The sequence below is a fragment of the Schistocerca americana genome, chromosome 1, assembly GCF_021461395.2.
Source record: "Schistocerca americana isolate TAMUIC-IGC-003095 chromosome 1, iqSchAmer2.1, whole genome shotgun sequence".
NCBI lineage: Eukaryota > Metazoa > Arthropoda > Insecta > Orthoptera > Acrididae > Schistocerca > Schistocerca americana.
The window spans coordinates 217291232-217311663 of record NC_060119.1 but is presented as its reverse complement, the minus strand read 5'-3'; positions in this window follow the sequence as shown (position 1 = coordinate 217311663).

Sequence of the window (20432 nt, the reverse complement as noted above, 5' to 3'; positions counted from 1 at the left end):
AATTAAAAAAGAATATTAAAACTGTGGAGTAATTTTTTGTTTCGTAAGTGATAACGTATACTGTGCTCATCAGAAACGTAGCACATGACAAAAGAATAAGTTGTAAACTATAACATTGTTATAACGACGAGGTATGTTACACAATTTTGTGAACTTCATCGTTGTCGCAATGAAACATCATACCACTGTCATTCAAGAATAATGACAGTCATACTTATGACTTGTTAACTGCGAAAGCTTTATATAATAGCGAAAATCATTTTCTTAGCATATACTGTGGCATTTAATGTTGCCCATAATGTGATAGGAAAGATCACAATACAATGTACGAGACAAGAAAGGAAATAACTTATAATGCTTTTTTCTATCATGCGTTATCGTAATGTACCCAGATGCAGTTTATTTACTTGTCTAGTGCATCCTAAACGAAAACTACTGAAGATTACAAACATTTCTCCTTCTCATCTTGTAGCTGAAACTCACTTTTTGCCCATATTTATTCCTATCAAATAATTATGGAAATACTGTTCTACCCTGAACGAAAGCACATTTATCTTGGCTCATAGCGGAACCGTATTTCCACCGTTGTGTCTTTTCTTTTCTCATTGATTCTTCTATACACTGCTATGAGGGCTACTGTGAAAATATTCGGTATCTTGGTTCAACTCCACAGAAACCAAGTCAAGAAAGGAGTATTTCTCTGTGAAATTTTGAATATCCTATATTGTTGGGAAATACCTCCTCCCGGTAAAGCAAAGTTTTGTATTTCTTACCAATATAGATTATTCGGAAGACTGCCTGTTATGAGTTTTATATAGCGAACACAGCAATACTCACAGTAACTGGGAGCCAAAAGTGAAATGGAAAGCAGAAGTTAATAGCGAAAGTTACTCGTTTCGGTAGATATAACAGAACTGAGAACGTTAATTTCCAGTTAATTATATTGCTATCTTGGAAATAAGTTTTCGTTTCCACGGAGTTTATATTTACCGTGTCTTATTCTGTGTAGTTAAGGAAATTTTAGGATATTTTGGATTAGTGTGCACATCTTATCGTCTGAAGAAACGCTTTAAGTTAAAAAGGGAACAAAACCTGTAAAACTGGAGTCCATTCGTGAAATATTATTAAGATGTCGTAGCTACGAATAGCACTGTAAAAGAGAACAAATACAACAATTTGTTTGACTGTCTTTCAAGACATTCAGTGTAGCGACACTGCCGAAGCTCCTTCAAAGGAATAACAAGACAAAGCCTCTAATTCTTGTGAGTAACATACTAAGAATTCTCGGCTCGGTAGCTGCGCTGTCAGTGTGCAGACTGCTAATGCAGTCAATCAGAAATAATCATGATTTACTTCGCCATAACACAATCGTTACCCGTGCAAAGTGCAGATTCGTAAAAAGACAATACACATGTATATAGTTCACTCTACCATTCACAACCCTTCCGCCTCAATGAGACATAAGTGTCTACTGTTGGTGGTGCATAATATTCAGTTCACTTGAACAGTTCACTGCATACAGCATATTACAGGTCGTGAATTATTAAATTTGATCGTATCTATGGAGAGAACCCTAACAGAAATTAATTGATGTAGACGAGTTGGGTCCTACAAATCCGGAAATATCCTAAAATTTTCTAGGCTGTTTAAATTTATAATTATAATAATTCAGTGTTGGCATGACTCAATTACAGATGCAGTGCCACGTTCGTCAGCACCGTCAGGTTGATTGATTGGTTGACTTGAGGGAGGGGACGAAACAGCGAGGTCATGGATACCATCCCGGCATTTGCCTACAGTTTAGTGGTCACGGAAAATCTAAATCAGGATGGCCGGACGCGTGTTTGAACCGTCCAGTGTGCTAACCACTGCGCCACCTCGCTCGGTAACACCGGCAGGGTGGGGAAACTCTTGATCTTTTAGTATTTAAGGGAATACATTCGAGGAATCTGTACTTTCGGAGAACTGGCTCTATAAACCAGAACAGATATATTAACAAAAAACGCTCCATATTCAAATTTCTCCAAAGACAAGTTTCAGCTTAAAATTATTCTCCGCGACACAGATAAGGCACTTCAACAAATAAATCATCATATATAAGTTTGTTCAAAGACAAGTGTCAACAGAAATTTGTCGTTCATAACATTGTATTTCTTACTGTTTTTGTAGAACATTCCTTCCCTCTGTTCTGTCAGGATACTACATCTCGTTTCTACTACTTTTCCTCCTACATTTCCAGTAATGCATAGGATTATTCGTATCTCCGGTATTGAGAAGGGCATGAAATACAGAAAAATTACACACAGCAGTGGCTACAGCATCTCTCCACATTTATATGGGTAATACGCCGTTTGGTACAGTATGAAACCAGGTTCTGTTTACAGCATCATGATGGTCGCATCCGTGTTTGGCGACATCGCGGTGAACTCACATTGGAAGCGTGTATTCGTCATCGCCATACTGGGGTATCACCCAGAGTGATGGTATGGGGTGCCATTAATCACTCGTCTCGGTCACCTCTTGTTCACATTGACGGCACTGTGAACAGTGGACGTTACATTTCAGGTGTGTTACGCCCCGTGGCTCTACCCTTCATTCGATCCCTACGAAACCCTACATTTCAGCAGGATAATGCACGACCGCATGTTGCAGGTCCTGTACGGGCCTTTCTGGATACAGAAAATGTTCGACTGCTGCCCTGGCCAGCACATTCTCCAGATCTCTCTCCCCAATTGACAATGTCTAGTCAATGGTGGCCGAGCAACTGGCTCGCCACAATACGCCAGTCACTACTCTTGTTGAACTGTGGTATTGTGTTGAAGCTACATGGGCTGCTGTACCTGTACATCCAAGCTGTGTTTGACTGAATGGCCGGGCGTATCAAGGCCGTTATTACGGCCAGAGGTGGTTGTTCTGGGTAGATCTCAGGATCTATCCACCCAAATTGCGTGAAACTGTAAGCATATGTCAGTTCCCGTATAATATATTTGTCCAATGAATAACCGCTTATTATCTCCATGTCTTCTTGGTGCAGCAATTTTAATGGCCAGTACTGTAATTCAGAGACTTAGAGCGCAGCAAAGAGCGTTTGAAGTTCCCGTGTAATGCCTCTGTACACAGGTAACTTGGTCATTCAGACAGTGCTCCTAGGAACGCGCACGCGCAGTAACTTACGTTCGTAACCCGCCCTGAATAGCTTCGTGTTTTCTCGCCATTTGCGCGTTTGTTTCGTGGTGCTGTGATTTTCCCTCCGTCAATTGACCGTTTTCCGAACTAATAGCGACAAGGTGTAGAGCGTGCGAGGTGGCAGGTGTGCATTTAGGCTCGCCTCCGCCTGGTTGCGAGGTGTCTGGGAATCGATGCGTCGGCGAGCGGCCGGCGGCTGCCTCACTGCATTGCGGAAGGCGGAAGGCGGCACGCCAGCTGAGGCGCCGCGGCGAGGCGGCCCAAAACACCGCCTGCTTCCTCTGCGGCACGGCCGAGGCGCGCGCGCCGGGGGTCCACCCACCAGTAAACGGTACTGCCACGCTACTCCAAGCAACTCAGGGTGGCAGATTACCGTATCCCTTCTATCGTTACACCTTCCATTTAGTGTATGATAGTGTAAGTAGGCTGTTTAGGTTTTCTTATTGGTAACGCCACGTAGCGCTCTGTATGAAAATCACTGGCTGTGCTGTGTGCAGTCTGTGGATAGTTAGCATTGTTGTCTGCCATTGTAGTGTTGGGCAGCTGGATGTTAACAGCGCGTAGCGTTGAGCAGTTGGAGGTGTGCCGCCAGCAGTGGTGGATGTGGGGAGTGAGATGGCGGAGTTTTGAGAGAGGATGATCTGGACAGAGACAGTAAATTTGTAAGACTGGATGTCATGAACTGCTATATATATTATGACTTTTGAACACTATTAAGGTAAATACATTGTTTGTTCTCTATCAAAATCTTTCATTTGCTAACTATGACTATCAGTAGTTAGTGCCTTCACTAGTTTGAATCTTTTATTTAGCTGGCAGTAGTGGCGCTCGCAGTATTGCAGTAGTTCGAGTAACGAAGATTTTTGTGAGGTAAGTGATTTGTGAAAGGTATAGGTTAATGTTAGTCAGGGCCATTATTTGTAGGGATTATTGAAAGTCAGATTGCGTTGCGCTAAAAATATTGTGTGTCAGTTTATTGTTGATCAGAATAGGTAAAGAGCGAAATGTCTGAGTACATTCAGTTCTACTCAGCTGTTTGAAAATCAAATAATGTAAGAGGTTTATCTCCATAGTAATTCATTAAGTGTTCTAAGGGGACGATTCAATAGAAGTACAGAAAAATACCGCGTGATCAAAAAGTCAGTATCAATTTGAAAACTTAATAAATCACGAAATAATGTAGATAGAGAGGTAAAAATTGACACACATGCTTGGAATGACATGGGGTTTTATTAGAACCAAAAAAAGGAAAACAAAGTTCACAAAATGTCCGACAGATGGCGCTGGACAGCAAAACAACAGTGACGGGTGAGAGGTACGCCGATATGTAACAGAATCGCATCATCGCCAACCTGGCTGATAAACACCTGCTGGAATGTACAATGTTTATGCAGGATGGCGCTCCACCCCATATTGCTAAAGGCCTGAAAGATCTCTTGCGCGCGTCGTTTGGTGATGAACGTGTGCTCAACCCCCACTTTCGTCATGCTTGGCCTCGCAGGTCCCCAGAGCTCAGTCCGTGCGATTATTGGCTTTGGGGTTACCTGAAGTCGCAAGTGTATCGTGATCGGCCGACTTTCTAGGGATGCAGAAAGACAACATCCGACGCCAATGCCTCACCATAACTCCGGACATACTTTACAGTGCCGTTCACTACATTATTCCTCGACTACAGCTATTGTTGAGGAATGATGGTGGACATATTGAGTATTTCCTGTAAAGAACATCATCTTTGCTTTGTCTTACTTTGTTCTGCTAATTATTGCTATCAAACATTTTTTTGAACTTTTGTATTTTTTTGGTGCTAATAAAACCCCATGTCATTCCAAGTATGTGTGTCAATTTGTACCTCTCTATCTACATTATTCCGTGATTTATTCAGTTTTCAAATTTTTACTGACCTTTTGATCACCCGGTATATCAGGGAAGAGTATTGCAGCTTTAGGGTGGTGTACCTAGCAACACATCATGTTTTGCGGTCGAGATTTCAATCTAGTGACCGACTTCAGAATAACACGATAGAGTGCGCACAGAGATCGCCGTAAGTAGTTTATGGAATGTCCTACTGTCTGTATCGTTGTGTGACGAGGTTGTGTTTTGTGCAGCCTTTGGAAACACTTTGAGTGCTGAACATTACAGTTTACGTAATATAGCAAAGGTATTTGGGAAATATTGTTAATTACTCAGATCCAAAATTTTATGCTACTAGGTTGTGTAAGTAGGCTGTTTAGGTTTTTATGTTGGTAACGCCATGTACCGCGCTCTCTATTAAATTCGCTGACTGCGCTGTGTGCAGTCTGTGGCTGTTGGAAGTTTTTCCCCAGAGTAGTGTTGGGCAGTTGGATGAGAACAGCCCCTAGCGTTGGGCTGTTGGAGGTGAGCCGCCAGCAGTGGTGGATGTGTGGAGAGTTTGTTCTCTATCAGTCTGAAGATTGTATCTATGGGAGCGTGTTAATGAGCAGAACGCTCTCAGGCATTCCCACCTACGTTCAGGACATTTTTCTTAGTGGAGGATTTCTCCATTCTCCCGTGTCGACTTCTTGCGGTTTTTCGGATCTACGTGTGTCCTAGAGAATCGTGTCGCACTTGCTATCGACAGCAGATACGGCCAGCTTCTTAAAATCCACTTCTACCCTGCTCGAACGCTATCGGTCAGCTTGTAAGACCATCGAAGTTGGCAGAGCCTCAGACAAGCGACTGTTAAGTATCTTGTGTTAGTCACAGCTTGTATTTCACAGAATTCCTTTTGGAATCATACTTTACTTACTACCTCTAAAACCACCCAACGCCAGACACTGGGTTTTCTGTCTGGTAGTACCCTTCTTTCCCAGTCGTCCAACAAAGTGGCTGTGAGGTGGCAGCTGTGGTCGTTCTGGAGATATGGCTGTTTCAAGCGGTTGCCATCACATAGTGATGTTCATGGGACATATATTTGGCACAAATATATTTTTCGAGGGGAAATATACGAAATTGTTCTGTATAGTACTCGAGCTTTTGCATGTTTTGTCAGGTTCCGAATGTTACAGAATACTCTCGAATGTTCTAGAATACAATTGGGAAATGGCACATACCGCATTCATCCGTACTCCACCAAAGAAAAGAAAAAATATTCAAATCTATTGTTACAATGAAGAAACAAGAGGAAAACCTAAACTTTGCAAGGTAAACTTCCCAGTTCTCTCAATGTTCTCGGTGTGCCCCCGCAGGAAAGCTCCTAAACAACATCATAGAAGCGGAAATATTAACGGTAAAAGAAAATGGACATTCATACCACGAATTCCACTCATTTGAGGTAATTTACTATTCAGCTTGAAAAGCTCCAGATTCCGGTAAGGTTAGCTTACAGTTTGAGTAAAATAAAGCACAAAGGCAAACATTCCAACGTTGCGCGAAAAATTTAAAAGAATCGCGTTTCTGGCACCGACAACTATACCCAGTGTGCCTGTGTGTGGGCCACCCACAAAACATATTTGTCTTTACACCCGAGAGCAAAACACCGAATGTCGTTTATAAGAACACTCAACGTCGAGGTACAACAAAAATTCCAAGCACATGTAGTACCAGTACAGTACCTTTGTAAGTAGGCTGTTTATGTTTCTTTCTGGCATCGTTACGTAGCGCTCTGTATGAAAATCACTGGCTGTGCTGTGTGCAGTCTGTGGCTAGTTTGCATTGTTGTCTGCCATTGTAGTGTTGGGCAGCTGGCTGTTAACAGCGCATAGCGTTGCGCAGTTGGAGGTGAGCCGCCAGCAGTGGTGGATGTGGGGAGAGAGATGGTGGAGTTTTGAAATTTGTATGACTAGATGTCATGAACTGCTATGTATATTATGAGTTTTCAGTACTATTAAGGTAAATACATTGTTTGTTCTCTATTAAAATCTTTCATTTGCTAACTATGCCTATCAGTAGTTAGTGCCTTCCGTAGTTTGAATCTTTTATTTAGCTGGCAGTAGTGGCGCTCGCTGTATTGCAGTAGTTCGAGTAACGAAGATTTTTGTGAGGTAAGTGATTTGTGAAAGGTATAGGTTAATGTTAGTCAGGGCCATTCTTTTGTAGGGTTTATTGAAAGTCAGATTGAGTTGCGCTAAAAATATTGTGCGTCAGTTTAAGCACAGTCTTGTATAATTGTTCAAAGGGGACGTTTCACCTTCACGTTTGTAGACTGATCAGCCAGAGCATGATGACTACCGACTTACTATCGATATAAACCCCTCCAGGCGATAGCAGCGTCACCTGGCGAGGAATGACTGCCACTCAGACGTAGGCACTGTGAATGTAGTATGAGTGAGTGTGCTGTCCGTGTGTAGGATGGAGAAGGCGGGCAATATATCTGAGATGTTGCGATGGCCCGGAGGCTCGGCACGACCGTTCTGGAAATTGCACGACTTGTCGGGTGTTCGGGGAGTGCTGTGGTGAGCGTCTTGAAAATGTGGCCAAACCAAGTAGAGGCCATGTCCAGATGTCGTGTGGTTGGGCGGCCACCCTTCATTACAGATGTCGAACGTTGTGGGATGGGCAGACTGGTAAAACAGGACTGTGGTGGAACTGACATCAGACTTCAATGCTTTGCAGAGTACAGGTGTGTCTCAACACACAGTGCACCCAACACTCCTAACGATGGGCTCCGCAGCCGACGACCCATCCATGTGCCAATGTTAACATCCCGACATCGGCAACTACGGCTAAGAGGGGCATATGACCGTCGGTACTGGATCTTGGCGCAGTGACAGAGCATTGCGTGGTCTGGTGAATCTCGATATGTTCTGCATCAAGCTGATGGGAGGGCGCGAATCCGTCGTCTTCCAGGGTAACAGCGCCTTGACATCTGTATTGCTGGCCGGAGACAAGCGGACGGCGGCTCCATTATGCTCTGGGGAACATTCATGTTGGCATCCATGGGTCCACTGGAGTCCCTGCAAGGCACCATGACGGCCAAGGAGTATCGTACACTGGTTGCAGACCATGTACATCCCGTCGTGAGCATCAACTTCCCAGCGGCATTTTTCAACAAGATAATTCGCCACGTCACGAGGCAGGCCTGTGGTGTAGTGGTTCGAGGATCACAGCTCCGAGTTCCAGTTGATGTGCTGGCCCTCAAACTCACCAGATCTGAACCCGATTGAACACATCTTGGATTTTATTGAACGTGGCGTTAGAGCTCAGCCCCCCCCCCCCCCCCCGCCCCCCCTCTACCCCACACTTCCGCCGTATTTGCGGTAATTAGGTGACTTGTGTGTGCAGATCTCCCTTCAGCGACCTACCAAGGCCACACTGCTTCCATGCCACAATGTGTCGCCGCTGTTATGTGTGCCAAAGGTCGACACACTGGGTATATCGTACGAGGCGTGTTTTTTAAATAAGTAACGTTTTGAAATTAAAAAAGACGTGCTAAGATATCTCAATAATTTTATTTTTACATGAAAGCCTGTATCTTAATCTACGCACTGACGCCATTACAGCCTGATTCTTCCTTGTTTACGTTGGGTACTGAGTGTTTAAGATGCCTCCGATAATCGTGAGTCCTGCATACTGTGAAGTACGGGCTGTTGTAAGATTTCTTAGTGCTAAAGGTCTAAAGGCGATCGATATTCATTGTGAGATCTGTGCAGTTTACGGAGTAAACATTATGAGTGATGGAATGGTAAGAAAGTGGGTGACAGCATTTAAAGATGGCCGCACAAATTTGCATGATGAACAACGGAGTAGGCGTCCTTCGGTCGTTAATGAAAGTTTGGTGCAGGAAGTGGATAATAAGGTGAGAGAAAACAGACGCTTTACGATTTCCTCCTTGCAGGGTGACTTTCCCAATGTTTGTCGTAGTGTTTTTTATGGCATTGTGACCGAGCGCTTCAATTAGCGAAAATAGTGCGCACGTTGGGTACCGAAAATGTTGACAGATGTGCACAAAACCAAACGTTTAGACAGTGCATTGACTTTCCTTGAGCGGTACCACAACGACGGTGATGATTTTTTAAACCAAATTGTTACGATGAGGCATGGTGGCCTAGGTCACACCAGAATCAAAGCAACAGCCCATGGAAGTTGAGCAAGACAATGCCCGTCCGCATGTGGCGAATCAGATCAAAGATCTCATCGCATCTTTTCGATGGGATACTTTAGATCAACCTCGATCTTGCGCCCAGTGACTACCATCTGTTCCTGCACTTGAAGAAACACCTGGGCGGTGAGCGTATTCAAGACGATGACGAAGTCAAAACAGTGGTGATGCAGTGGTTAACAAGTCAGGCCGTGGACTTCTATTAGGAGGGTATTCAAAAACTGGTACAACGTTATGACAAGTGCCTCAATATTGACGAAAATTATGTAGAAAAGTAAATTAAGGTACAGGCTTTCATGTAAGAATTAAATTACTGAGATATCTTAGCACGTCTTTATTTAAATTTCAAAACGGTACTTACTTAAAAAAAACACGTCTCGTACATGGTCAAAAATGATCGGTGTACTTTTTAAATGAGATAATTCAATGAAATCATATAATGCAAGTATGATGACGAAGGTGTTGTCAATCACTTTTAATTTCCATAACATATACTGTACTTAACATAGCTCAGAAAAGAATTTGCACCCTCACGCCACTAAGTAGTAAATTATTATTTATGCAAAAAAATATTTTGCAAATGTTGAAAAGAACATAGCTGTCGACAGTATTGAGCAGCTAGTAAGATGCTGAGAAATGACTTCCCTATACGGAACTTAACAAACTAATCCCCGAAGCAAAAATGCAGCCCTTTAAAATGAATTTTAGTACCAAGCGGCTTTGATGAATTTAAACGATGTTACTCAGTGTTATCGTTCCATATCAGTGCAGCAGTTTAATTTTTAATTCGCTTTTTCGGTAGTTAAAAAAACTCATTAAAACTCTGAAATCACTCACAACAGGTTATTTTGAAACTTCGAGAGTTGCCGAAAGCTGCACGTTCCATTGGCATTAAACGGCTTTCTCCGAAAAATAGAACCAACTTTTGCCACTTTAGTCACATCGGGCAACATTGTACGTTCGTTGCTCAACGACAAATAATATCTTCGATATATATAGGGCAGTTCTTTCTTAAATATTAACAAAATGTGCATAAACGAATATTTTCCTTCATACAATACCTCGGATTATTTGTATTTTATTCACATCTTAAATGAAACAATTGAATATTTATCACTGAAAATTAATAAATAAATGAAAAAATTACGATTTTGTATAGACAATGCAGAAAGTGGAAAGGTTTCACAAATCACTAACGGGTAGCACTCGGTATTACTTTTATAATACAATGGAAAGTATCGTGAGATGTTTCTTAGTAATTCATCTAATAAATAGGAAAGAAGAGACATTAAAATTAATTGTGTGTCAATGCCTCGAATCTACTGTACCATTAAGTGGTGTACCTAGACCTTTATTTATTATTTATTTCAAATGAAGCACTTAATTGTTGTTGTTATGGTCTTCAGTCCTGAGACTGGTTTGATGCAGCTCTCCATACTACACTATCCTGTGCAAGCTTCTTCATCTCCCACTACTTACTGCAACCTACACCCTTCTGAATCTGCTAGTGTATTCATCTCTTGGTCTCCCTCTACGATTTTTACCCTCCACGTTGCCCTCCAGTGCTAAATTTGTGATCCCTTGATGCATCAGAAAATGTCCTACCAACCTGTCCCTTCTTCTCGTCAAGCTGTGCCACAAACTCCTCTTCTCCACAATTCTATTCAATACCTCCTCATTAGTTATGTGATCTACCCATCTAATCTTCGCATTCTTCTGCAGCACCACATTTCGAAAGCTTCTATTCTCTTCTTGTCTGAACTATTTAGCGTCCATGTTTCAATTGCATACATGGCTACACTCCATACAAATACTTTCAGAAACGACTTCCTGAGCCTTACCTTGCCATTGCCGCCGGCAGGGTTGGACGAGCGGTTCTAGGCACTACAGTCTGGAACTGCGCGACCGCTACGGTCGCCGGTTCGAATCCGGCCTCGGGCATGGATGTGTGTGATGTCCTTAGGTTAGTTAGGTTTAAGTAGTTCTGAGTTCTATGGGACTGATGACCTCAGAAGTTAAGTCCCATAGTGCTCAGAGCCATTTGAACCACTTTTAAGCCATTGACAGTCTACATTTTATATCCTCTCTACTTCGACCATCATCAGTTATTTTGCTCCCCAAATAGCAAAACTCTTTTACTATTTTAAGTGTCTCATTTCCTAATCTAATTCCCTCAGCATCACCCACTTAATTCGACTACATTCCATTATCCTCGTTTGGCTTTTGTTGATGTTCATCTTATATCCTCCTTTCAAGACACTGTCCATTCCGTTCAACTGCTCTTCCAAGTCCTTTGCTGCCTCTGACAGAATTACAATGTCATCGGCGAACCTCAAAGTTTTTATTTCTTCTCCATGGATTTTAAAACCTACTACGAATTTTTCTTTTGTTTCCTTTACTGCTTGCTCAATATACTGATTGAATATCATCGGGGAGAGGCTACAACCCTGTCTCACTCCCTTCCCAACCACTGCTTCCCTTTCATATCTCTCGACTCTTATAACTGCCATCTGGTTTCTGTACAAATTGTAAATAGCCTTTCGCTCCCTGTATTTTACCCCTGCCAGCTTTAGAATTTGAAAGAGAGTATTCCAGTCAACATTGTCAAAAGCTTTCTCTAAGTCTACAAATGCTAGATATGTAGGTTTGCCTTTCCTTAATCTTTCTTCTAAGACAAGTCGTAGAGTCAGTATTGCCTCACGTGTTCCAATATTTCTACGGAATCCAAACTGATCTTCTCCGAGATCGGCTTCTACCAGTTTTTCCATTCGTCTGTAAAGAATTCGCGTTAGTATTTTGCAGCTGTGACTTATTAAACTGTTAATTACAATCTTATAATCAAAAGATGTGAATAACATTAAGGAGCTACTCAACGTAGAAAGCGTGATAAATCCATCGCCCACCAGGTGGTTTTACAAAATTTGTTTAACAAAGTAACACTACAGAATACAGCTTCTTAAAACGGAGCTACCAAACTATCAACAACAACGTTACAATCACTACGCGAGTGTTCAGATGGCAGAGGCAGTTCAGAACGGCATGCTTTGGTGGCCTTACGTGCGCACAGTGTATTGGGAGCACCAACACGAACAGGGAGAAGGCGACGCGGGCAGCGGGACGCTAACAAAGGCAGCGGTCTAGACACAGGTAATGACCGCAGGCGGGCGACCGCCAGGTGTTTGATGTGTCCCCAGAGATCCGGCGGTCCCCTGTCGCGGCGCGGCCGCCCTTCCATACGTCTCTCCTAGCAGCCACATTTCATCGCCGACACGTGTGCATATGTTGTGTCCGAGCTTCAGACTGTCACGGATAACGTTCCAGTCGACGATATCATAACAAGTGATATCTCCCTGAGAAATGTTGCCTTTCCCTTTAGAATTAAACCTCCACACTCCATTAATGTACACTGGTGTAAATGTGTAGTGTCATGAACACTTGGTCGTTGAGCGGTAGATAACTAAAACTCCAATATTCAGATTTCACCCTTATGCGCGTTTGTTTTCAGTACAGCAGAACGCCATTCCTACAGATGGTGTGAGTACAGTTGTGTTCGTTGCGCTCTTTCAAAATTACCGTTTTGGTACCTGCATAAATGACGTAGTAAATAGTTAGACTACCGGTAGTATTCTACATCTACATCTATATGATTACTCTGCAATTCACATTTAAGTGCTTGGCAGAGGGTTCATCGAACCACAATCATACTATCTCTCTGCCATTCCACTCCCGAGCAGCGCGCGGGAAAAACGAACACCTAAACCTTTCTGTTCGAGCTCTGATTTCTCTTATTTTATTTTGATGATCATTCCTACCTATGTAGGTTGGGCTCAACAAAATATTTTCGCATTTGGAAGAGAAAGTTGGTGACTGAAATTTCGTAAATAGATCTCGCCGCGACGAAAAACGTCTTTGCTTTAATGACTTCCATCCCAACTCGCGTATCATATCTGCCACACTCTCTCCCCTATTACGTGATAATACAAAACGACCTGCCCTTTTTTTTCACCCTTTCGATGTCCTCCGTCAATCCTACTTGGTAAGGATCCCACACCGCGCAGCAATATTCTAACAGGACGAACAAGTGTAGTGTAAGCTGTCTCTTTAGTGGACTTGTTGCATCTTCTAAGTGTACTACCAATGAAACGCAACCTTTGGCTCGCCTTCCCCACAATATTATCTATGTGGTCTTTCCAACTGAAGTTGTTCGTAATTTTAACACCCAGGTACTTAGTTGAATTGACAGACTTGAGAATTGTACTATTTATCGAGTAATCGAATTCCAACGGATTTCTTTTGGAACTCATGTGGATCACCTCACACTTTTCGTTATTTAGCGTCAACTGCCACCTGCCACACCATACAGCAATCTTTTCTAAATCGCTTTGCAACTGATACTGGTCTTCGGATGACCTTACTAGACGGTAAATTACAGCATCATATGCGAACAACCTAAGAGAACGGCTCAGATTGTCACCCAGGTCATTTATATAGACCAGGAACCGCAGAGGTCCCAGGACGCTTCACTGGGGAACACCTGATATCACTTCAGTTCTACTCGATGATTTACCGTCTATTACTACGAACTGCGACCTTCCTGACAGGAAATCACGAATCCAGTCGCACAACTGAGACGATACCCCATAGGCCCGCAGCTTGATAAGAAGTCGCTTGTGAGGAACGGTGTCAAAAGCTTTCCGGAAATCTAGAAATACGGAATCAACTTGAGATCCCCTGTCGATAGCGGCCATTACTTCGTGCGAATAAAGAGCTAGCTGCGTTGCACAAGAACGATGTTTTCTGAAGCCATGCTGATTACGTATCAATAGATCGCTCCCATTCATAATGTTTGAACACAGATTATGCTCCAAAACCCTACTGCAAACCGACGTCAATGATATAGGTCTGTAGCTCGATGGATTACTCCTACTACCCTTCTTAAACACTGGTGCGACCTGCGCAATTTTCCAATCTGTAGGTGAGCGAGCGGTTGTATATGATTGCTAAGTAGGGAGCTATTGTGTCAGCGTAATCTGAAAGGAACCTAATCGGTATACAATGTGGACCTGAAGACTGAAGACTGAAGCGATTTGAGTTGCTTCGCAACCCCTAAGGTATCTACTTCTAAGAAACTCATGCTAGCAGCTTGATAAAACGGATTGGGAGAGGTACGTAAATGAATGTGTAATGGAGAAATTGGCAGCTGACGACTTCTCTTTTTTGATGCAAGTCCAGTATAAATGCACAAACATAAAAAAATACAATGCCAGCCACTTTATTGTGAATAGCAATCACGTAGATGCAGATGTGAAGAGCCAAAGCAACTGACAAACCTGCCTAGTATTGTGTACGGCCCTCGTGAGCACGCAGAAGTGCCGCAACACGACACGTCTGAATTAGTGCTGGAACCCTGCACTGCTGTCCATAAATTCGGAATTGTACAAGGAAGTGGACATCTCTTCTGAACAGCACGTTGCAAGCCATCCCCGATAGGCTCAATAATGTGCATGTCTGCGGAGTTTGGTAGCCAGCGGAAGTGTTTAAACTCAAAAGAGTGTTCGTGGAGCTACTCTGCAGCAATTCTGGACATGTGGGGTGTCGCACTGTCCTGCTGGAGTTGCCCAAGATCGTCGGAATGCGCAATGGACATGTATGTATGCAGGTGATAAGACAGGATGCTTACGTACGTGTCGCTTGTCACAGTCGTATCTAGACGTATCAGGGGTCCCATATCACGGTTTATTGATAACTCTTACTTCGTCTGACTACAACTGAATGAAACAATTTTCGTGTCATACGCGTTTCGCCTTTATTCTCTACAAGGCATCTTCAGTGGCAGGTTGCGTGGACACTTTTCTATATATTACGCTCCTGTTCCATTTCTGGTGTCGTTCCTTTCCTTATAAATGCCACTTGCAGTTTTTTCCACATTTCACAGCACTAGGAACTGAACACTCCATAAAGCAAAAATTATCAATATTACTGTAATATTACACGCAACTGATACTTTACAGACGAATGGAAAAACTGGTAGAAGCCGACCTCGGGGAAGAAATGTTGGAACACGTGAGGCAATACTGACCCCACGACTTATCTTTAGAAAATAGATTAAGGAAAGGCAAACCTACGTTTCTAGCATTTGTAGACTTAGAGAAAGCTTTTGACAATGTTGATTGGGGTACTCTCTTTCAAATGGCAGGGGTAAAATACAGGGAGCGAAAGGCTATTTACAATTTGTACAGAAACCAGATAGCAGTTATAAGAGTCGAGGGGTATCAAGGGGAAGCAGTGGTTGGGAAGGGAGTGAGACAGGGTTGCAGCCTATCCCCGATGTTATTCAATCTGTATACTGAGCAAGTAATAAAGGAAACAAAAGAAAAGTTCGGAGTAGGTATTAAAATCCCTGGAGAAGAAATAAAAAATTTGAGGTCCGCCGATGACATTGTAATTCTGTCAGAGACAGCAAAGGACTTGGAAGAGCAGTTGAACGGAATGGACAGTGTCTTGAAAGGAGGGTATATGATGAACATCAACAAAAGCAAAACGAGGATAATGGAATGTAGTCGAATTAAGTCGGGTGATGCTGAGGGAATTGGATTTGGAAACGGGACACTTAAAGTAGTAAAGGAGTTTTGCTATTCGGGGAGCAAAATAACTGACGATGGTCGAAGTAGAGAGGATATAAAGTATAGACTGGCAATGGCAAGGAAAGCGTTTCTGAAGAAGAAAACTATGTTAACATCGAGTCAGGAAGTCGTTTCTGAAAGTATCTGTGTGGATTGTAGCCATGTATGGAAGTGAAACGTGGACGATAAATAGTTTAGACAAGAAGAGAATGGAAGCTTTAAAAATGTGGTGCTACAAAAGAATGCTGACGATTAGATGGGTAGATCACATAACTAATGAAGAGGTATTGAATAGAATTGGGGAGAAGAGGAGCTTGTGGCACAACTTGACAGGAAGAAGGGATCGGTTGGTAGGACATGTTCTGAGACATCGAGGGATCACCAATTTAGTATTGGAGGGCAGCGTGGAGGATAAAAATCGTAGAGGGAGACCAAGAGATGAATACGCTAAGCAGATTCAGAAGGGTGTAGGCTGCAGTAGGTACTGGGAGATGAAGAAGCTTGCACAGGATAGAGTAGTATGGAGAGCTGCATCAAACCAGTCTCAGGACTGAAGACCACAACAACAACAACACGCAACTGAGGAAGACAGGACTTGAAAAGTTGAAGATGTTAAGTCAAATATCACTCCAACTGCACACGCTTCACGCCATTACAGAGTCTCCACCAGTCCCCTGCTGTCATGCGGGGTTCATGGATTCATGTGGTTGTCTCCATACCCAGACACGTCCATCCGCTCGATACAATTTGAAAAGAGACTCTTCCGCCCAGGCAACATGTTTCCAGTCATCAATAGTCTAATGTTGGTTTTTAACGCCCAGGTGAGGCGTAAAGCTTTGTGTCGGGCAGTCATCAAGAATACACGAGGAGGCCTTCGGCCCCGAAAGCCCATATCGATGATGTTTCGTTGAATGGTCCTCACGCTGACATTTGTTGATGGCCCAGCAATGAAATCTGCAACAGTTTGCGGAAGGGCTGCAGTTCTGTGACGTTGAACGATTCTCTGCAGTCGACGTTGGTCCCGTTCTTGCAAGATATTTTTCCGGCCGCAGCGGCGTCGAAGATATGATGTTTTACCGGATTCTTGATATTCACGGTACACTCGTGAAATGGTCGTACGGGAAAATTCCCCCTTCATCGCTACTTCGGAGATGCTTGGCCCCGTCCTTGTACGCCGACTGTAACGCTACGTTCAACCTCACTTAGATCTTGATAACCTGCCATTGTGGCGGCAGTAACCGGTCTAACAACTGCGCCAGACACTTATTGTCTTATGAAGGCGTTCCCGACCGCAGTGCCATATTCTGCCTGTTCACATTTCTCCTTATTGGAATGGGCAACGGCCTTGCCGCAGTGGATACACCGGTTCTCGTGATCACCGAAGTTAAGCGCTGTCGGGCGTTGTCGGCACTTGGATGGGTGACCATCCCGGCCGCATGCGCTGTTGCCATTTTTCGGGGTGCACTCAGCCTCGTGATGCCTATTGAGAAGCTACTCGACCGATTAGTAGCGGCTTCGGCCAAGAATACCATCATAACGACCGGGAGATCGATGCGCTGACCCCACGCCCCTCTTATCCGCATCCACCACTAAGGGTGACACGGCGGTCGGATGGTCCCGGTAGGCCACTAGTGCCTGAAGACGGAGTGCTTTACTCGAGTGCGCATGCCTATAAAAGTTTCTTTGGTGCTTCGGTGTATATACATAATCAATGTTGTTATTTTGCACTCAACAGAATGTTGTTCATCATGATAAGAAGCAAGCGTTTCCTGTAATTATTTTTAAACGTGAAAACTTTTTATGAGTGAGAGAAACATGTTTTATATAAGCTCGACGAAGTATTAAAGCGAGGTTTGATATATTTTTATTTTGCAATTTTTTTAACTTTTTGTTGAGTAAATTGCTTTTTCTGGCGCTGTATGATAAATCTGTATCGGTTCCTTTATTTTTACAAGAAAATTCTCTGGTTTACGTTACAATTTTCGGATAAACCCTGCATTAAACAATGACAGATGAGTTTTACTTATTCATAAGTTTATTCATAAGTAACAGACCGAGGATAAGTATGTACAACAAAAATGTTGCATAGGCTACCTGGCCCTTCATATAATGTCACTCTGTTTCTAGGTGGTTCACTGCTTCCAGTTTTTAGGGGAATGTAGTAAGACACTGATTGTATATGTAAAAAAAGCGATCGTCAGGTCCATCGAGAAGGACTACACCACAAAAAGACAGTAGGAGTAACAGACTGGCTGAATATGTGTATGACAACAGCTGAAATTGGAGAAGACCTTACAGGCGGCGTGCCATCACGAACCGTCGAGGACAGGTTATAGGAAGCCGGGTAGACATATCAAGTTGCCATGCGCAGTTTAACGCCGACAACACACCACAGACAACAAGGACTTGGATGTTATAGAGTTGGAGTCAACTGGAATGTTGAATGGCTCCCTGTGGTGTTCAGTAATAAGCCTCTGACTACGGCGGTCGCATCGACACCAAAGACGACACCATAGACGACATGGTGGAAGATGACAAGATACACCGTCCTTGAGACCGCAACGACCCAACTCTTTGAATCATGGTGATGTCGTATCCTTCATGAAATGAAATGAACTGTCGTGTGGCTAGGGCCTCCCGTCGGGTAGTCCTGTCGGATGGTGCAAGTCTATTTAAGTGTCGCCACTTCGGCGACTTGCGCGTCGATGGGGCTGATATGACGATGAAGACAACACAACACCCAGTCCCTGAGCGGAGAACATTTCTGACATAGCCGGGAATCGAACCTGGGCCCCTTTGCATGGCATTCCGCCACGAAGGCCATGCAGCTATCGGGGCGGACTGTATCCTTCATGATACGCTGAATCAAGTGGCACATTCCAACAGGATGATGCATGATCCCACACTACAGTCACAGTTGAGAAATGTGCAGATCTCTCAGTGGCCTGTTCAGTCCTCCGATTTGTCACCCATTCAGGATGTCTGCGACGCGATGGAAAGACGTACCAGCCTCGTCAGCAATCTGCATGAAAAGACACAGCATGCTTTCCAGATATAGCAAGAAAATCCGCGATACTTTCGAAAGGTGTTTGCTTCCACGCCACAATGCATAGAAGAGTGTATTCATTGCACGTGGCCTGTCACTACGTATACTGATGACAAGAATATCGGATGGAGATGTGAGACCTCCTTTAAAAATCACGATTCGCGATAGCTTTTGTAGCAGAGTGACAATTTCTTGTTAGACCTTTCAGTGAACTATCAACGTTGTTGCGTTTGAAGGCAGTGTATCCTGCCAGGTCCTTCAACGTGCCACTACGTGAGACATAGTGAATAATTGAACGCAATACTGAATTAGAATCTTCTCTCTTTACCATTATTATAATTTGAATTACCGGTTAAATTGCCACCTAAATTGTTTCGAATGTAACAAAATTTTAATGATTTAATACACATTATTTGATGAATTTTCCACAAAGTACTATTTAGTCATTCCATATGTATAAAAACATAAGACTCGATCCAAGTTGATACTGAAACATGCCACTTCCTGAGTATAAAGATATACTATTGGTATTTTCAGTGACTATGAATCTAACAACTAACAAACGAAATTACGTTTTTGCATTATAGTTGACGTTAACAGTTTAACATTCGCGAAACCATGATGGCTTACCAGGGATTTCTGGCAAGGGATGCATAACTGGTGCGAAATCTCTCCAGTCCAGAATATATAATGACCGTTCCTCGTTCTAGAGCAACCTCGGCCCAGAGTTTCTAGTTGTGTAATGCTATGTTGACCGAAGTGCGACCGATAAGCTTTGGATTTGCAAGAGATCCGCTAAGTTTGCGTCATGGGTGGGGGAACATTAATTCCACCAAGTTCAACGGAAATGGGGCTACAGTCGTGGTGAACCACAAATAAAAACCACTCACCAAAAAATGGTTCAAATGGCTCTGAGCACTATGGGACTCAACTGCTGAGGTCATTAGTCCCCTAGAACTTAGAACTAGTTAAACCCAACTAAACTAAGGACATCACAAACAAACATGCCCGAGGCAGGATTCGAACCTGCGACCGTTGCGGTCTTGCGGTTCCAGACTGCAGCGCCTTTAACCGCACGGCCACTTCGGCCGGCCCACTCACCACTCTTTTCGTTTTACACATGAATGAAATTCCAGAATGTGCGCTGGTACATAAATAACATTAATGTGGCTCATCACATACTTTGAATAATGGAAGAAAGAGCCGTCTTTTGCTGAAATGCTGCGCAAATGAAATATGATATTCTCAGGCGCTGCTTCAAACTTTCGGGAAATGCTTTCCTGGAGAAACTGCTACAATATGAATTATGAAACCAGAAGGTACTACGGAAAGGATTTATAAAAGATATATTCCCTCTGCTTCCCCATCGCTTACCACAGCATCACTGGCTTCATTATTATTTTCTTGCTCATCATTGGCACAGTAGTTATTTTGGTTACTGTACTGATTGGCCCAATCTGGGGGCGTATTTGTAATCTAGTCACTTTTATTCAAACACGAATATGACAATGAGCTGGTG